General features: G+C 42.8%; 1 long non-coding RNA gene across 1 annotated transcript; it reads left to right on the top strand.

Annotated features, from left to right (window-relative positions):
• The first annotated feature begins 11,001 nt into the window (after positions 1-11,001).
• LOC135301401 (uncharacterized) lies at positions 11,002-14,787 on the top strand. Its single transcript, XR_010363167.1, has 2 exons — positions 11,002-11,147; positions 14,650-14,787. It is a non-coding gene; the product is annotated as an uncharacterized LOC135301401 (long non-coding RNA).
• The last annotated feature ends 858 nt before the right edge of the window (positions 14,788-15,645 follow it).

Raw genomic sequence — 15,645 nt, 5'->3', positions numbered from 1 at the left:
TCAAAAGGCACGTTATGGGTGTTTGTGTTTTTCTGCAGACACATGTGAGGTGAACATCCCAACCTGAGCAAAGGAATTTTGTTTTGCCTCTGAGAGAAAAATGCATTGATGAACCTAACTTGGTTTTGGTAGACAGGATAAATGTCAGGATTTCTGGTGTTAATTTAAATGAGGATTCTTCCAACAGATCACTTCACTCTCACTAAACTATGTAATAAAATTTCTGTGGGAACAAAGGCATGCCACTCCAGAAACACTGGCCACTCATTCTTTTCTAACATCCACCCAGGATGCTTGGAGCCCCAGCCCTTTCCTCCTTAGTTTAGGAACATCCTTGCCATTAGGATCTCTTGGCTGCCTGGCCAGCTCTTATCCCACCAGGATGAGAGCTGAGTGGGGAGTAATTAACTGGACACTTCCATTTATGTCTTCATGCTGGATCAACATGGTAAAATGAAGGATATGTGCTTAAAGCACTTGAAAGGCAGTAAACCTTAAAGTGGCATCTAATCAACCTGTGGAATTTTTTGCTGTGGGACATGGAGACAAACATTTTGAGAGCCAGGGTAGGATTAAGCACTTGAATAGGAATAATACCTGTAGTTAACTTGTGAGGTTAAAGTATTATGAGGTTTATCAGTTCTTTTGCTTCTGGGCATAAACTGCCATCTCAGCTTGTGAAAGAACTCGTCTCTGCTCCTGCCTGTTGCTCAGGGCCATTTGTAGGATGCTTTCCTAGGGTGTGGGGCACCTGAGTAAGCTGGTGCCTGAGGGGAGGACAGCAAACCAAATGGTCAATAAAACCTGCAGTGGAGCACTGGGTCTGATCCCCCTGCTCCTGAGCTGAGGGATTCCGCAGCCCATGTGGGAGGAAAGCAGCACAGCCAGTGGGCTGCCTTATATTAAATCATGTTCTCAGAAAATTGTCGAGGTTGGGTTGTGATTTATCATCCAGTTACTGCACAGCCACTTTTCCATGTGAGATAGAAACCCTCCATTATGTGTGTCTTCTTAAAAGTAGTTAAACCCTCTCACCATTTGTTATGAGATCACACTTGTCTGCACATTCTCTCTCTGTCTTTTTGGTAAAGAGAGTGTAGAAGAAAATGGCTTGAACATTCCTGCCTTTTTGAAACTTTCCATGCTGTCTCTTCACAGACAGATTATATGTGTGCATGTCATGGCTAGAAGTAAATGCACAGGCATTAACTACAGCAGCAGGTGTTTTGGGGATTTTTCACCTCTGGAAGTTTTGCACAACACCATTAAACAATTAGCTGTTTGCCCTCAAGGACTGGGGTTTATAAAATGGAGCACTTTACAGCAAGTGTTGTTCTGACTCAAAATTGTACCACTTAGATGAAGGTTTTTGTTCTCAGACTTGTAGATTAAGATTAAAACTTTAAGGTTCTGGTTGTATCAAAATGGAACTTTGGATTTAGACTGCAAAACTGTGTTTAGACTGAAGGAGAGCAGAGACAGTACTGTTGGCAAGGGTGTTACACTTAAAAACAGGGTAAAGAGTGGCTCTCTTCAGGCAGACATACAGTGCCTTCAAAGAGACTTGCAGGAGCATCTGATGGTCTTATCTCACAGAGATTAAAAAAGGGGAGAACATTCTGACTGCTTTGAATGATTAAAAGTGATCACAGTGTTGCTGTGCAGTCTGGCTGAACCCAAACAAAAGAGACTGATACTTTTCCTCCAGTTAACTTTAAGGAGCTGGTCAAGGTGTAAGAAATGCTGATGCTGAAAATGGGGATAAAGGGATGAGGAACCTGATCTAAACACTTTTATTCCTGTACTCTACTCACAGCTTTATTCCTGGAAAGGGCAAGAGCTTCCATGCATGGAGCCCCTGCCCATCAGTCTGTCCTTGAGTTCCACTGAGCTCAGTCCTGGGCTCCCAGGGTGCCTGAGAGGTGTTGCCTGTCTCTTGCTGTCCTGTCTGGATTCCCAGCCTGTGTTCCAGCCCTGTTTGTGATCCTGTCTCCGGTCTGAGCTGCAGTGTTGCCAGCCTTGTCTTTGACTCTGTCTTGACCAGGTGCCTTGAGTCCCTGGATGGACCCCAGGCAGTGTGGGTAGCCTTGTCTCCAGCTGCCTCCAGCCCTGTCTCCAAGGGCTGCTGTGTTGTGCAGTAAACATGGAATAATCCAAGGTGCGTTTGGCGTCGTGCTGTAGCTGTGAGGATATTGCCTGGCAAAGCCAAAGGCAGGGAGGAAGGCAGGGAGAGCTGCAGCTGAGCTGATGTGCTGGTTAATTCTGTAATTTACTCCCTGAAAGCCACCCAATGGCATCCAATTGTGCCTGTTCCTCTAGTTCAGACATGTAGCTGAACAATGTCCTGATTCTAGCTCTGTGCCAGAAGGGCAGCTTATAAACCCTTCCCAGACAATGTACAACCTCCTTCTTCCTTCCCGTGAAACCTCCCGGGGCCTGACATGTGCGGGGCTGGTGGAACAACAGAGGGAGAAGAGGAGGAAGGGTGAGAGGAGCAAATATCCATTGCGAGCCATTCCCCACGGAGACAGAGGTTGTGATAGTAAATGATGCATTTTATGGCAGAGAGGAAATGCCTCCATCCCGTGAGCTGTGGCCCCTTCCGAGCGCTCTGGCCCGGGGTTCTGGCTACCTGAGGAGGAGGGGGCAGCTCCCTGGCTGCCCTGGCCAGATGAGAAGGCTGCGAGCTGGGAGGTGTTGTCCCTGGTGGATGTAAAACTCTTACAGGTGCTTCCTGCCACCGGCTGCACGCCGGGAGGCGGGAGGCCGTGAGCAGATGATGTAGCTGTGTCTGGAAGTTCTCAGGTGGCAGATCACCCCTCAGAGACCACCACAGCGAGCACGGCGGGTCCGGAGCTGGGGAAGGCTGGGAATGTAACAGGCTGCACTTTTCTGCCCTGGAAAAAGGACACGGGCTGGCAGTTTTAGTTTGTGGAATTTCTAGCCATAGCTGTTTCGTTTTATCTGAAATGCACTTTGACCCTTGCCTTGAAATGAACTTTATTGACACTCATCGGCAGCACACCTAAGGGATGGTCAAAAAGTTCCACAGGAAAGGTTTGTGTCATGATATCTCTTATGAAGTCCAAAGAGAAAGAGGTTTATGTCAGGTCTGACAAAGGTTGTAAGCAGAGATTTAACCCTTTTGCCAGGAGGAGCCTTTTCTTTCAGCAACTAGAGCTTTTTTTCCCCCTCTGTTTTCTTCTTCATTCTATTTATAGCCTGCTCTGGTTTAAATTTCCTTGGCCATCAGACAAGTGAGCAAGTCTTTTCTCTGCTGATCTTATGGCAGAGTTTGTTTAGACATATACAAGATCTCTAATTACAGAGCAGTGTGATTCCCCACAAAACGTCCCCTGGCCTCCAATCCCCAAATTCATGTAGGACTTCTTTTCTGCAAGGCCAAACACACTTTTAGAGTTTATAGACAAAGCTGTTTTGTGTATATATGATTTTCTTTCCTGTCTTAACCCTTTCCTCACAAAAAGATAAAGGAATGAAAAAAAAAAAAAAAGGAGACAAGCCAGCTGGGAAATCTTAGACTAAAAAGCAGATCACATTTCAAAACATTGTGATCTAAAAATAATAATTCTGTTTTCCCCTTTCCTCTGTTTCTTTCCTCCTTGCCCTTCTGTAAAATGTGATTCATTTTCTCTAAAGAAAAATTCCCATCCTGGGAATTTATGAACCACATAACTCTTTGGTGAGACTGATTTTACTGCAAGACACAGTTCTGATTCTGTGAATTGGATCTGGGCTGGGAGGAAGCCTGATATCACTATTGTGATTTGTGCAATGTTATGTAACCCTGTCCATGCATGCACAAACATCCCTGTGTGGTAACAGGAGAAACGAGGCCGGAATTCATGGTCATTTATGTTGGGAATCAGCTGCTTTCATGGATTTCACATTAATTAAGAAATGTCTGGGCTTTGTGCGCTTACTTCTACCTCTGAAAGGACCCTTCCTACTGAAGCTTGTGGGTCTACCCTCCTTATATGAAGATCAGAGGTTTTCAGCTGTGTGAATTGGACTGGGGAGTTTGGCTTGTTGCTTTGGTTTTGGTGTGTGGGTTTGGTTTTTTTTTTTTCACTTTCATTGGTGTTTTCAAAAGCAAAGAAGAATTTTGCACCTTTTCGAGTGCCACTCCGCTGCAGGTAAAGAATGTAACAGCTTGTGAGAGTGCAGCTAGAGCCAATAATAATTTGACTGACATGTCCTGGCACTGAAATGCCTATTAAACCTCACTCTGTCCTTTCAAGGTGGAGGTTTTAATGCTGGGCACTTGTTTGAGCTGAAAATTCCCTCCCTTTATAGACCCAAAGAGCCTACATCCATGAAAGATTCTCAGAAGGATCTAATATTTCTATGGATGATAGAATAAATCCTTCAGTGCTGCAAACTTTCCAAGCCATGGAAGTTTCCAAGCCCAGTGCATGTTTCCATATGTAACACACACTTTTCCACACAGGATCCCAAAGATTTCTTGGAAAACCGTGGAGGCCGGTTGACTATGATAACGTGGTAACAGTTTTAGGAAAATACATATTTACTTTTAAGAATCTGTAGGAAATACAGCAAATTTCCCATTGGGGGTTAACTGTGGATTCTAGGAATTAAAAAGTTCATTACAGGAACAAATAAATTCAGATATTTGATGGGCATGATTTCAATGAGGAATGAGCCATCTCTATTTGGAAAAGTTTGACAAGATATATGCTCTTGTTTTAAGGCAGCTTCTTGATTTTATGTAAGATACACACACTTTTAAAGCCAGCTCCAAAGTAAAATCACTGATATTCTTTCCATGGATTTGAGAGAGTTCCAGTAGGTGGGAGGTTAGCTCTCCTACCTACACTGCCAGTAACCAAAAGAGGTTTTTTTAAGAGCTGTTTATTACATGGTATGGTAGAACAAAATTTTTCAATACAACCCCCTGTCTCCTGCAGCTTGCAGTGCTAGCACAGGTTTGTGGTGCCTGCTGGAAGCTGCCTGGGTCCTTAAGGCAGGATTTAAAATAAAGCATCTGATTGTTTCCTTCTTTACACACAATGCAATAAAAGCTTCTAAATAAATAATAGCATCTAGAATATCCTGCAGAATGAGAGACCATGGCCTTGGTTTGACACAGATTCCTGTGTTGGTTTCAGCAGGATTAAGGATGCCCTGTCACAGAAGGCTCTGTACTTCTGCGGATGTGTAGGCACAGAGATTGTAGAGGTTGATAGCCCAAGTACACCTTCTGCTTTCCTCCTGATTTGTGGCTGATTATCTCTAATTTGTGGCTATGTACCTCTAATTGAGTAACATCATCAATTTAGTGGTGATTCATAAGGTTTCTACAAGTGCTTTCCAATCCAATATCAGCACAGATTAACAAGTAAATTAATCCTGGTATTTGCATCAGTGCTGCGTTGTTGGTTTTTTGTCCCCAGAATCCAGAGATGTGTAGAAATTTGAAGTGAGATCTTGCATTCATGGATCTCTCTCTGCCACAAACCCACAGAAACAGGGATGAAACAGCACAGGGATGAAACAGCAAGGATCTGAGCTGTCAGATTTTTGTAGACCAACAGAAAATTGGCACCTCACAGCTATGCAACAGCTTTTATTCCCCTTTTTGCTGAGAAGTCCAGTGAAATTATTTAGGAGGGTCCAGCTGTAGGGACTGAGCCAAGCTGGGCTTTGTCCCTGGATTCCTGTCATGGACAGAAGTGACAGGATTGTTCTGGGGCTGGCACAAAGGAGGTGTGATTGCCCCAGAAGCACCTGCAGAAGGCTCTCAGGGGAACTAGATTCCTGGAATTGGACAGGACAATGACTGCCAGAGGTATCAAATATTTGTTGATGTAATCCCTTCTCACTGCTCCTCTGTGTGTGCACCCCACTGAGGACTTCGTGTCTTACAACAGGAGGTGCTGCTGGGTGTCTCTGACTCTGAATCATAAATGGTCAGGCAAAAAGACAGCACAGACAAGCCTCAGAGAACCTGATTTTCTACAGTCCCCCAGTTTGCAAAACCCCACATTTATGCAGCAGAGAGGAGCAATTGTTCTCCCACAGCAGCAGCAGTTCCACACAAGCCACCTCACTGCTCTGCAATTTGCAGTGCTGTGGAGTATCTGCGGGAAGAACACTGAAATAGTCTTTGTGATGGCCATGAATTTGATTAATCATTCACATAGTTGTAGTTCTAGTTGCATTCTGGCATTTCTATCTGTTTGTGCCACAAGCAAAATCATTATTTTCTAAAGCAACAATAATTTTTGAAACTCACTGCACCTAAGCAAGCCTTCCTTGAGGAAAATGTTATCTTACTTTTCCTTTCCAATACAGTGTAAATATTTAAAAATATTTTTAATGTATTATGTATACTGTAAACTGTAAAGATTTATTTACATTAGAAATCTTTCTTGTTTGGTTTGTAGTTTTAAAAATCATTCTTTTAATGTGAAAAAATGCATTTATATAAGAAAAATGAGGGAAATGTAATATAATAAAAAATAGGCTGAATTAGGAAAAATGAAGTTTTAGGATGCCACAGGTAGTACAAAGCTGATGATTTCTTTCAAAGAAGTCAGGCCAGATTGCTCCTAAACCAGCCTGAGGCTGTTTAGTCCCAGTGGAGTTCTGGGTGGCCTCAGATGTCCCAGTCCAGTTACCCCTTTCTGTTTATGACTGCCCTCCTGACACCCCTTTGGCAGCTCCACAGGGCAGGCGAGAATATATCCTGATGGATGTTTTCAGGAGAGGTTCTAGATACCTGCTAGTATAATGTTCTCCCACTGCACAACACCTTTTCCCCACTGGTGGTTGATCCACGGCTGTGTTGGGATCACAGTCAGACTCTGAGATCTGACTGGTGGCAATGGGGGGCAAAACTTGAGCTTCAGCACATGTGAAAACTCTTTATCAAGGGAGCCCAGAGCAGCCCATTCAGCTGAGAGTGAAATCTAAAGATTGAAAGTGAGGGGAGATGAGCCCCACCTCTGTTCCCACTGTGAACATGAATCACAAAATTCAGCTTCCATGTCTCACTCCAGTACAGAGCAGATGTGGGCAAAAATAGAGCTGATGGCATTTATTGTGACAGCTGATGCTGGTGATTTGACTCCTTTCATTAAATAGATGACTAACCTGTAATTTGTTTTTAGATTGTCTAGATTATTTGTACCGAAAGTCCTTTGGGGATTTCAATTCTGCATTTCATCTGGGACAAGGAAAAGGGCGGGCATGTGGAAAACATGAATATAGGAACCTGCAGGCTCTGTGGAACACAGAGTCAGATGCCCCAAGAAATCTGGTGAAACACAAACTCCTCTTTGGTTTCAGGGATATGCTTCTTTGAGCAGCAGTAGGAACATGCAGGTGTCATGTTTTTGTGCCAGAAGAAGCAGCTTCTCTCTGCCTTCCTGGGAAGAGAAAGAGCAGGTGTGCTTTCACATAGGATTCGGTGGTAGGGGAGCACATCCCAATTCCAGCATCAGAGCTCTGTAGTGAAACTCCAGCAAACGACAGCCAGCATGCAAACCTGCGTCTTTATTTAAACACCTGTTGGTTATTCACACTTGAACGATATCCTGGGTGCCGAGTTCTCCCCAGAATTCTTTCTGTGGTCTCAAAAATTCCACCTTTCCTTCAGCAGTGTGTGCTAGAGATTGGAGCACATCTCTCCACTGTCCCTCCAGAGACGTACCTCTCTTCAGGGAAAAAAAAAAAAAATAAAGAAAAACACTGAACCTTCTTTCTTCCACACTAAAAGACCTTTGTCCCAAACCACACATGTAGATTTTAAACAGAAAATAATATGAAAGCACAGTGCTTCCTTTATAGCAGACCTTATGTGCCTTATGCAGCTTTCTGAGTTCCTGTGTCCATGGATTTATGATGTGCTCTACACTTTCCACATTCTCAGTGTTGTTTTCCCACATTTGAAGGAGAAATGATCAAGAGATTTGTGCTGGAGTGAAATTTATTCTGTCTTAAGCTGTGTAGAGGTTCCAAATTCACCACAGCATGGAAAATAGAAATGCTGTAAGCATCTTGGGCCCTTCCCAGGCATGCAGACACCATGCCTGCTGTAGAAATGAACATTACATTCTTGTAATTACTGCTTTTGTCAAAACTGCTTTTGCCTCTAATAGATCAGGTAAATATGAACTGAAAATATGCTATAATGCCCAAGGGGTCATTTCTGCATGGGAAAATAGCCCCCAGCCCAAGGAAAAGTTGCACAGCTTTGCAGAAGATGGAGTTTGTGTGGCCTTTCTGGTTATTTAGAATGAATTGTAGGGGTGAACCTCCAAGGGGGATCCTTTGTTTAGGCGTAGGAAGCTGTAATTTAATGTTTTTAAAAAATGCCTTAAAGCTGATTTTAGGGCTGTGGTAAACACAGCATCACACTGTCCAGTTTCCTCTGTGTGTGCTGGAAACTGAGTGACCATTAAGGGTCAGGTGCTGAAACCACAGTTCTGCTGTGGGGACAAGATGGCCATGCCCCACTTCCATGGCAATTCCTGAAGGGAGCACTGCCAGGCTGGCCTCCACGCTGCCCAGCAAGGAAGCAGCTGGGTGACCCCGAGTATTCCTTGGAAACGTTGATCCTTACAGCCATGCTCCAGTTCTCCATTGAGGAATACTCTGATCCTGCTGAAATTCCTGCGTGGTTTGCCAGCTGCCCTTTCCACGGAACAAAAAAAAGATCAATCACCAAACCGAGTGAAAGTAATGACTGAATTTCTTCTTCCTCCAAGATTAACAAAACAGACACACCAAAATAAAATGAAACCACACTTACAATTACTCTTTCCTTAGATCACCTATTAACCAGCTTAACTTGCGTAGCTGGGATCAGCCCTTACTCAGGATTCCTGGGCATTACTTACACAGAAAGGAATTGAGACTTGATGAGGAACCTCTCCTTATATATCTATCTGGTCCTTGAGCAAATAGTTCCAACTTGACAAGCCTTTTGCAATTCATAACTTAATTAGGTTGCCAATTTTTAACAGTGCTATTAAAAGATTACTGACCTCCCCTGGCTAATTTTAGAAATATCAATGTCATTTTGGCATGGCAAGGTAGAACTATTTTCTGATCAGAGAATACACATAACTCCTTAATGACTGTGCTAGTGCTTAACAGGCTGCAGATCTATTTTTAGTAATGAAGGAAACCTTCCTGTCTGGAATTGTCGAACATGCACAAATGTTCAAACATTTGTACATGACCAGTGCACAAAAAAGCCTATGATTTAAAGAACCATATAGACAGATAACCATACTTCATTCTCTTTCCTGTGTTTGCATATTATCCATAATTCATTATTAGCTCTCTAATCTGGTCAGAACACAACAGCAATCAATCAAAGCTGAGGTGAGAAGCAGTCTGGGGAATAAACATGCCTTACTTTGGCTTGGAGGAATATTGTGATTTGCAGCCTAATATTTTCCCCATTCCATTCCATTGCTTTTCCTTTTTGTTATTCTATGGGGATTTGTAGACTCCAGTTGCTGGCAGCTGCAGTGAAAAGTGTTCAGTTTAATTCAGTTTAGTCAGATTAGTTAGATTCTAGGCAAGCTCTAGGCTGTGTGTGCCTCTGTGGCTACTTACTCCATGGCCAAAGATGAAGTTCCCTTCTGCTTACCCATCAGGAATATGAAGGATAGAATAATTCTCTTAGCGGAGTCTCATTATATGAGACATTCATTTTTTAAAGATGGTTTTAATTCTGGAGATATTAAAGCTAATATTCTGTTGAGACACTGAAGAAGCTTTTGTAGAAAACATTGGTTTACATTGTCAGCTGGTGATGGTGTAACTGATGAACATTTCTCACTGTCTCACTGTGCACTGGAGTTTCACTGAAACAAAAAGCCTGAAAATCAGGACTGAAAATCACAGTGTTAACACAACAACCTCCTTACCTACCACTCAAGCACTGGGCTTCCAATTTTTACCTTAATGGAACAACTCAGGGTGTCAAAGGAAAAAGCCTCGCTCCTGTGAACCCTGGTTGCTTTGATCCTTGCTAAGCAATGGGCTGTGCTCAGCTGGTCAGTCAACACAGGCACTGCTCTTTTGCCCTCAGACCAAGCAGTGGTGGATTCCTCTCTCCCCACCTCCTGCCTCCAAGGCCAGCAGAAGCTGCAGAGGCAGCACATTCAGCTCCCTCCGGAAGGATGTCAGTGCTTTGCTTGGTCTGAAAGTTTCACCTCGCCCTATGGCCAACGATCTCTCAGCATGGGCAGGCTCCCAAGGGAATTTTCTCGAGGTCTTCTTGAAGGAAAGATGATGTCAGAGATCTGGCAAGGGGAGACAGTCATACCTCGGAAACCAACATGGCTTCACCACACCCACAAAACAAAATAATAACACGGATGGTAAAATTAGGGTTGGAAATAAGGAGTGCAGTGCTGTTACCACAGGCAGAGCACAAAAAAGGGCCAGAGAAACTGGCATGGGGACAAACTGTGCTGGGATCTGCACAGAGGCAAAGGAGACCTTGGAACTAGTGAGGAAGAAGATGAGATGCAGTGGAAAAGCCCTGCTGCATTCTCAGTTGTTCTGGTACCTCACAGTAGATGGCACTGCGGAATTCCCATGGGCCACTGTGTTCTTGGGCTGACTCTGGAATGATGGAAAACTCCTCCTTTTCCTCTCCAAGGGGTGTGATCAAGGATATTAGAACTAAAAATTAGCCTAAAGACAATTGGTAGCAAATAAGATAGAAAATGGGTATTTTTAATAGAACTCCATACAACCATACAAACCCAGAAAGCATTAATGGGAAATAGCCTTAAAAGCAGAATATTAGTGAGCAGATTTTTTATTTATCACATTGTCACAAAAGAGTCTATGTGAGCCTTAACTATTTGTAAAGGGAACAGAAAACTAATGTTGATATCAAAGGGTAAATAATATATTCAGGAAGCAGCATAAAAAACCCCATCCCAACATTTCTTTACATTGACTAATGATTTTTTTGACTGGCAGAGGCAGGCAAAGCTGGGTAACGTGATGCCATTCCACGATGGGTTTCCAACTGGACCACAGCTGCAGCCTCAGGCTCATGGAGTTCTGGAGCCCGAGGAAACTTCATTTACAGGACTTCCCAAAGCCTGGTATGAAAAGTGCAGTTTGGACAGGTAAGATGGAGCTGGCAGCATTACTTGTGGCTGTAAGGCCCCATCTGTAGAGGACTCTGAATATTGAATTGACTAACCTAATTGACATCTTCCCCATGGTCTGGCTCAATGCACATAATTATTTCTGAGTTGTATCATGTCCACAGAGACTGTAGATAAATGGAATAAGGAGCTTGTGTTAAGTTGGCTTTTTCATGACATCCAATGCCCTTAAAGTGCCTTTTACTGCTGTCTCACTGCAATAAATCCCCTGAAAAATATTCCTTTTCATGCATGAATGCTATCTGCGATTGCATGTGCAAATCAAGAACACAGAAATTGCCCTGATATTTTCTACAACCGGGTTTCAATGCAGGAATTCAATTTGCTCAGAGTTTAACCAGTCTGGTTTAAAAACTTATGCAGGAGATTTCCCTGCAATCTTGGTATCCAGAGCCTTTCCTAGGGCTTGTTGGTTTGGGTCTTTCTGACTGCCACTTCTTGTTACCTGTGTTTATGAAAAGAAGATGTCAGCTTGAAAGGAAAAAAAAAAACAAAAAAGGAGCAATTTTATTTTGTTTCCAGCTGGTTTGGCAGCAGAACTGGCCTGTTTGCTAGTGGAGAACATAATGCATGAGCACAGGGTTGCCCTTCTAACAGAATGGGAGAGCTTGACAAGGAAGAGACAACCAGTCTGATGACAAATTCATGAGCTGTTGTGGTTAGACTTTTCAGAGAGGAAATTTTCAGAAGTCTCCAGCTCCTGCTATTCTGTTTAGAGCACAGGAACAGCAGGACTTTTGGCTGGATCAATTTAGCCTTTGGTGCCCCGGCTGAAGAAAACTCAGTGACCCTTTGCAAAACTCATCTTCTGTTTGAACAAGTGCAGTTGGAAAAGGATGAATAGCCTGATCATGGCTTTTTCAGGAAACCATCATCTGTCTGTCTGAAATGCCTCTCCATGCTGTCATAGCTATTAACAGCCTTTCTTACTGTAAACACTATTTTCCTATCTTTATTTCTCGTTTGTATATTTTGTATATATAGAAGTTCTGGTGTATAATTAGCTCAAGTGTATCCTGAGACACTTGACCACTTCATCCTGGTTATGTGACCAGGCAATTGATGGAGTAATAGAAATGTTTCTTTCTCACCATCTTTTTTGGTTTTTTTTTAATAAGGAATGTTCACCACAGGACCAAGGGTAATTCCTTTGGCCCATTTGCCTGTGTTTTCTGAAAATTTATTGAGTATCATTGTTTAGTAATGAATTCTCTGATTAATCGTCAGTAACAGTAACTACAAGAAAAATATACACAGCTTCAAAAAGTGTGTGGGCAAATTCATAGCAGAAAAATCTACTAAGGCTATTAAATACAAAACCAGAAAGTCCCTAAACTGCAAATTGCTGGAAGTTGGAAGAGTGTTCCAAGGAAGTATCACTGTATCTTTTGCTTATAATTTTCCCTGGGCATCTGCTTTGGCCAGATTTGGAGACAGGGTCCTGAGCCAGACAGATCTTTGGTCTGACTCACTGCTGTTACAATTGTATGGAAGTGTCATGAGAGAGTTGTGACAGATGCAGGGATGCAGGTGAAGAAGTGTTGTGGGTTTTTTTTTGTTATAAATAACACATCTTTTTTTCCCTTTTATTTCCTTCTCTCTTTTTCTCCCCTCCTCTTTCCCTCAAGTCATTATTTTGCTGTGTTTTACTGTGACAAGCCATTTAGCTTTAGTCATTGTTTTGCCAGAGCTGGCCTTTGCAAATCCAACCTAACAGCAAATATTGTGGGGAAAGAGAAATCTCTCTATCCCTGGAGGAATTAAAGCTCTCAGTGAGAATTCACTGCTCTGATCCTTTGTGTAACCACAGTGTTGCTGCTGAGCTCCTGCTCTCTATTAGCCTCCCGTGCAGTCGAGGGTTTAACTTGGCAGAACTCAAGGTTTTCAGAGAAATTGGTTCAGCTCTTTAACCATCACGTTTACCAGCCCACATGCAAAATCCCTAAATATCAAAAGTCACGGATGCTTTGAAAGCACATGAAAATCCATGACTCACATGACAGCTGTGACAAAAATGCAGCCCTTCTTATTGCCTTTTTGTTTATGGTCTTTCAGCCCCTTTCCAGTCTAGAAGTTCAAGTCAGTTTTCAAATAAATTAGTAAAGTTTCATTACAATACCTTGAAATCTTTGCTAAAACTCAGATAGAGTTTTATCTGTGTTCATCTATAGCTCTTTTGAACTACAGGATAATAATAATAAAAATATACTGTTTACTTCAAAAGTCTTTATTTTATATATTTATTTCATTTATTTAGTTTTTAAGAGTTCTTTTTGCATGTCTGGTATGCAAGAATTCAAACTTATGTATTTTATAATTCTTTGTTTTAAATAAACTAGTATGAATATCAGCCACTCCTAAAAGTGTAAAGTCTTCAATCAGTTGTGTGTCTTCAAGCATGAGTGATGGTGGATCAAAAGAAAATTGTGAGGGCTGTCAACAGAGATGTCAGTTCATGAACAAATTCAACTATCACAGGTTTTGAAGCCTCACACAGGGATCACCTCACTCTGTACTAATGCCACCACCTAATGCTGATATCAGCAGTCATTAAATTATGTTCTTAAGAAGAATTATCTGGGCAATAATCTGAATGTGACAAGGCCCATTGCAGCTCTTATCTGGGAAGGGAGTGAGGGCATAGAGGGAAGATCTCACAGTACATCCTCTTCTGGAAGGTATGAGCTGTGGCCTTCCCTTCCCTTCCCTTCCCTTCCCTTCCCTTCCCTTCCCTTCCCTTCCCTTCCCTTCCCTTCCCTTCCCTTCCCTTCCCTTCCCTTCCCTTCCCTTCCCTTCCCTTCCCTTCCCTTCCCTTCCCTTCCCTTCCCTTCCCTTCCCTTCCCTTCCCTTCCCTTCCCTTCCCTTCCCTTCCCTTCCCTTCCCTTCCCTTCCCTTCCCTTCCCTTCCCTTCCCTTCCCTTCCCTTCCCTTCCCTTCCCTTCCCTTCCCTTCCCTTCCCTTCCCTTCCCTTCCCTTCCCTTCCCTTCCCTTCCCTTCCCTTCCCTTCCCTTCCCTTCCCGTTGTTTTTTTTTTTTAATTGGTGCAGTTTTCTTTCTCTTACAACTTCTTTTCTCTCATTTTGTGTCTTGGTGAAATGTTCTTATCTGCAAGAGAAATGAACAAATTTTCCTGTTTCTACTACTATATATTTTAGAATCACATCTTTGAGCAATTCCTCCTGAAGACCTGTTGGCTGCTTTCTGGCTTTGACTTCTTTTGGAGAAATTGTAACCTGTTGGGCCTTAATTATAATGACTCCAAGATTCTCCAGCTGCCTTGGATTTTACTATTTCCTCTTGCTATATTTCTTCCACTACTCCACCTCTTCTTTGCCTCCAACTCTTCTGCTCTTCTTCTGATGACCGGAATTAAAACTTTCACTAGCAGAAATTATGGCGTGCAGCTGTGCACACCATTTGCTGATTCCAGATTCTTTCCCTCTGTTTATGCTTTCCACACAGATTGTTGCTGCCACTGGAAAAACAAATTAAATGAAACTGGCACCCGGCTCACTGGTGAGACTGGCCGTAAACAAGCCGGGGAATGTTGGAGATGGCCCTAAGAAACCGAAATCAAATAAAAAGCCCAGCTGCAAAGAACCATTTAGCACAAATGCCTAGAAAATATCCTGAAGGTGAGGCATCCCAGAGGGGGATGACTGTGGGTTGGTTTTTATTGAGTTTAATAAGCTTTGGTGTCTTTCTCCAGGTTGGGGAGGTAGAAGGTTGACTTGGAGGCCTTGAGAAGGATTTCTAGTAAAGCATGATTTCCATCCTCCTATTCTCTGCAAACTGTTTTGCTTGCTGATTAGTTAATGAGTATGTAGAATAAGGGGAAACATTCCCTGCTTTGTGTTAACATCCACATGTGGGTCTGCTGAGATATTTCAAGTCTGGAACTTGACTGGCAAAATGTTGGGTACTTTCCAACGTGTGTCTCCAGCTGCATGTGAATATGCATCCCTGAAATGCTAGCACTTGGCAGCCACCAGGATCTGCAAATATTAAAGTATTCATTCTTGGACCTACCTATATGTTTATAACTTGCCTTCCCCAACTATGTGTGAGAGTCCAAAACCAAAGAATCCCCAAATACCCTTTATGTGCTCCCTGGCACTCACTCCCACACACACTCGTACGTGCATGTGCATGTATGCATAGTTATTAGTCAAAAATACATGCAGACAGACCCAAAAAATAAGGCAGAAAGGAAAGCTGCTTTTGAAGGGGACACCACTCACAAGATGCAGCATTTGCAGCTTGATTTTTGTTCTTGTATTGGACAGCAGATATTTCACTTTTCTTCTTATTTTGTAAGGTATTCTGAGCTGAATAAGAAGTCACCAGAAACTTGTGGAGGGCAACAGGGGACATCAAAAACTGAGAGAGAGTCTATGGGGTGGGAAGGAAGCTGCAGGGTAAAGAGAGGGTGCTTCTAAAGGGAAGCAAAAAGCAAAC

The sequence above is a fragment of the Passer domesticus genome, chromosome 5 (assembly GCF_036417665.1).
Source record: "Passer domesticus isolate bPasDom1 chromosome 5, bPasDom1.hap1, whole genome shotgun sequence".
In the NCBI taxonomy this organism is placed as follows: Eukaryota; Metazoa; Chordata; class Aves; order Passeriformes; family Passeridae; genus Passer; species Passer domesticus.
This window is presented reverse-complemented; position numbering and strand designations above follow the sequence as displayed.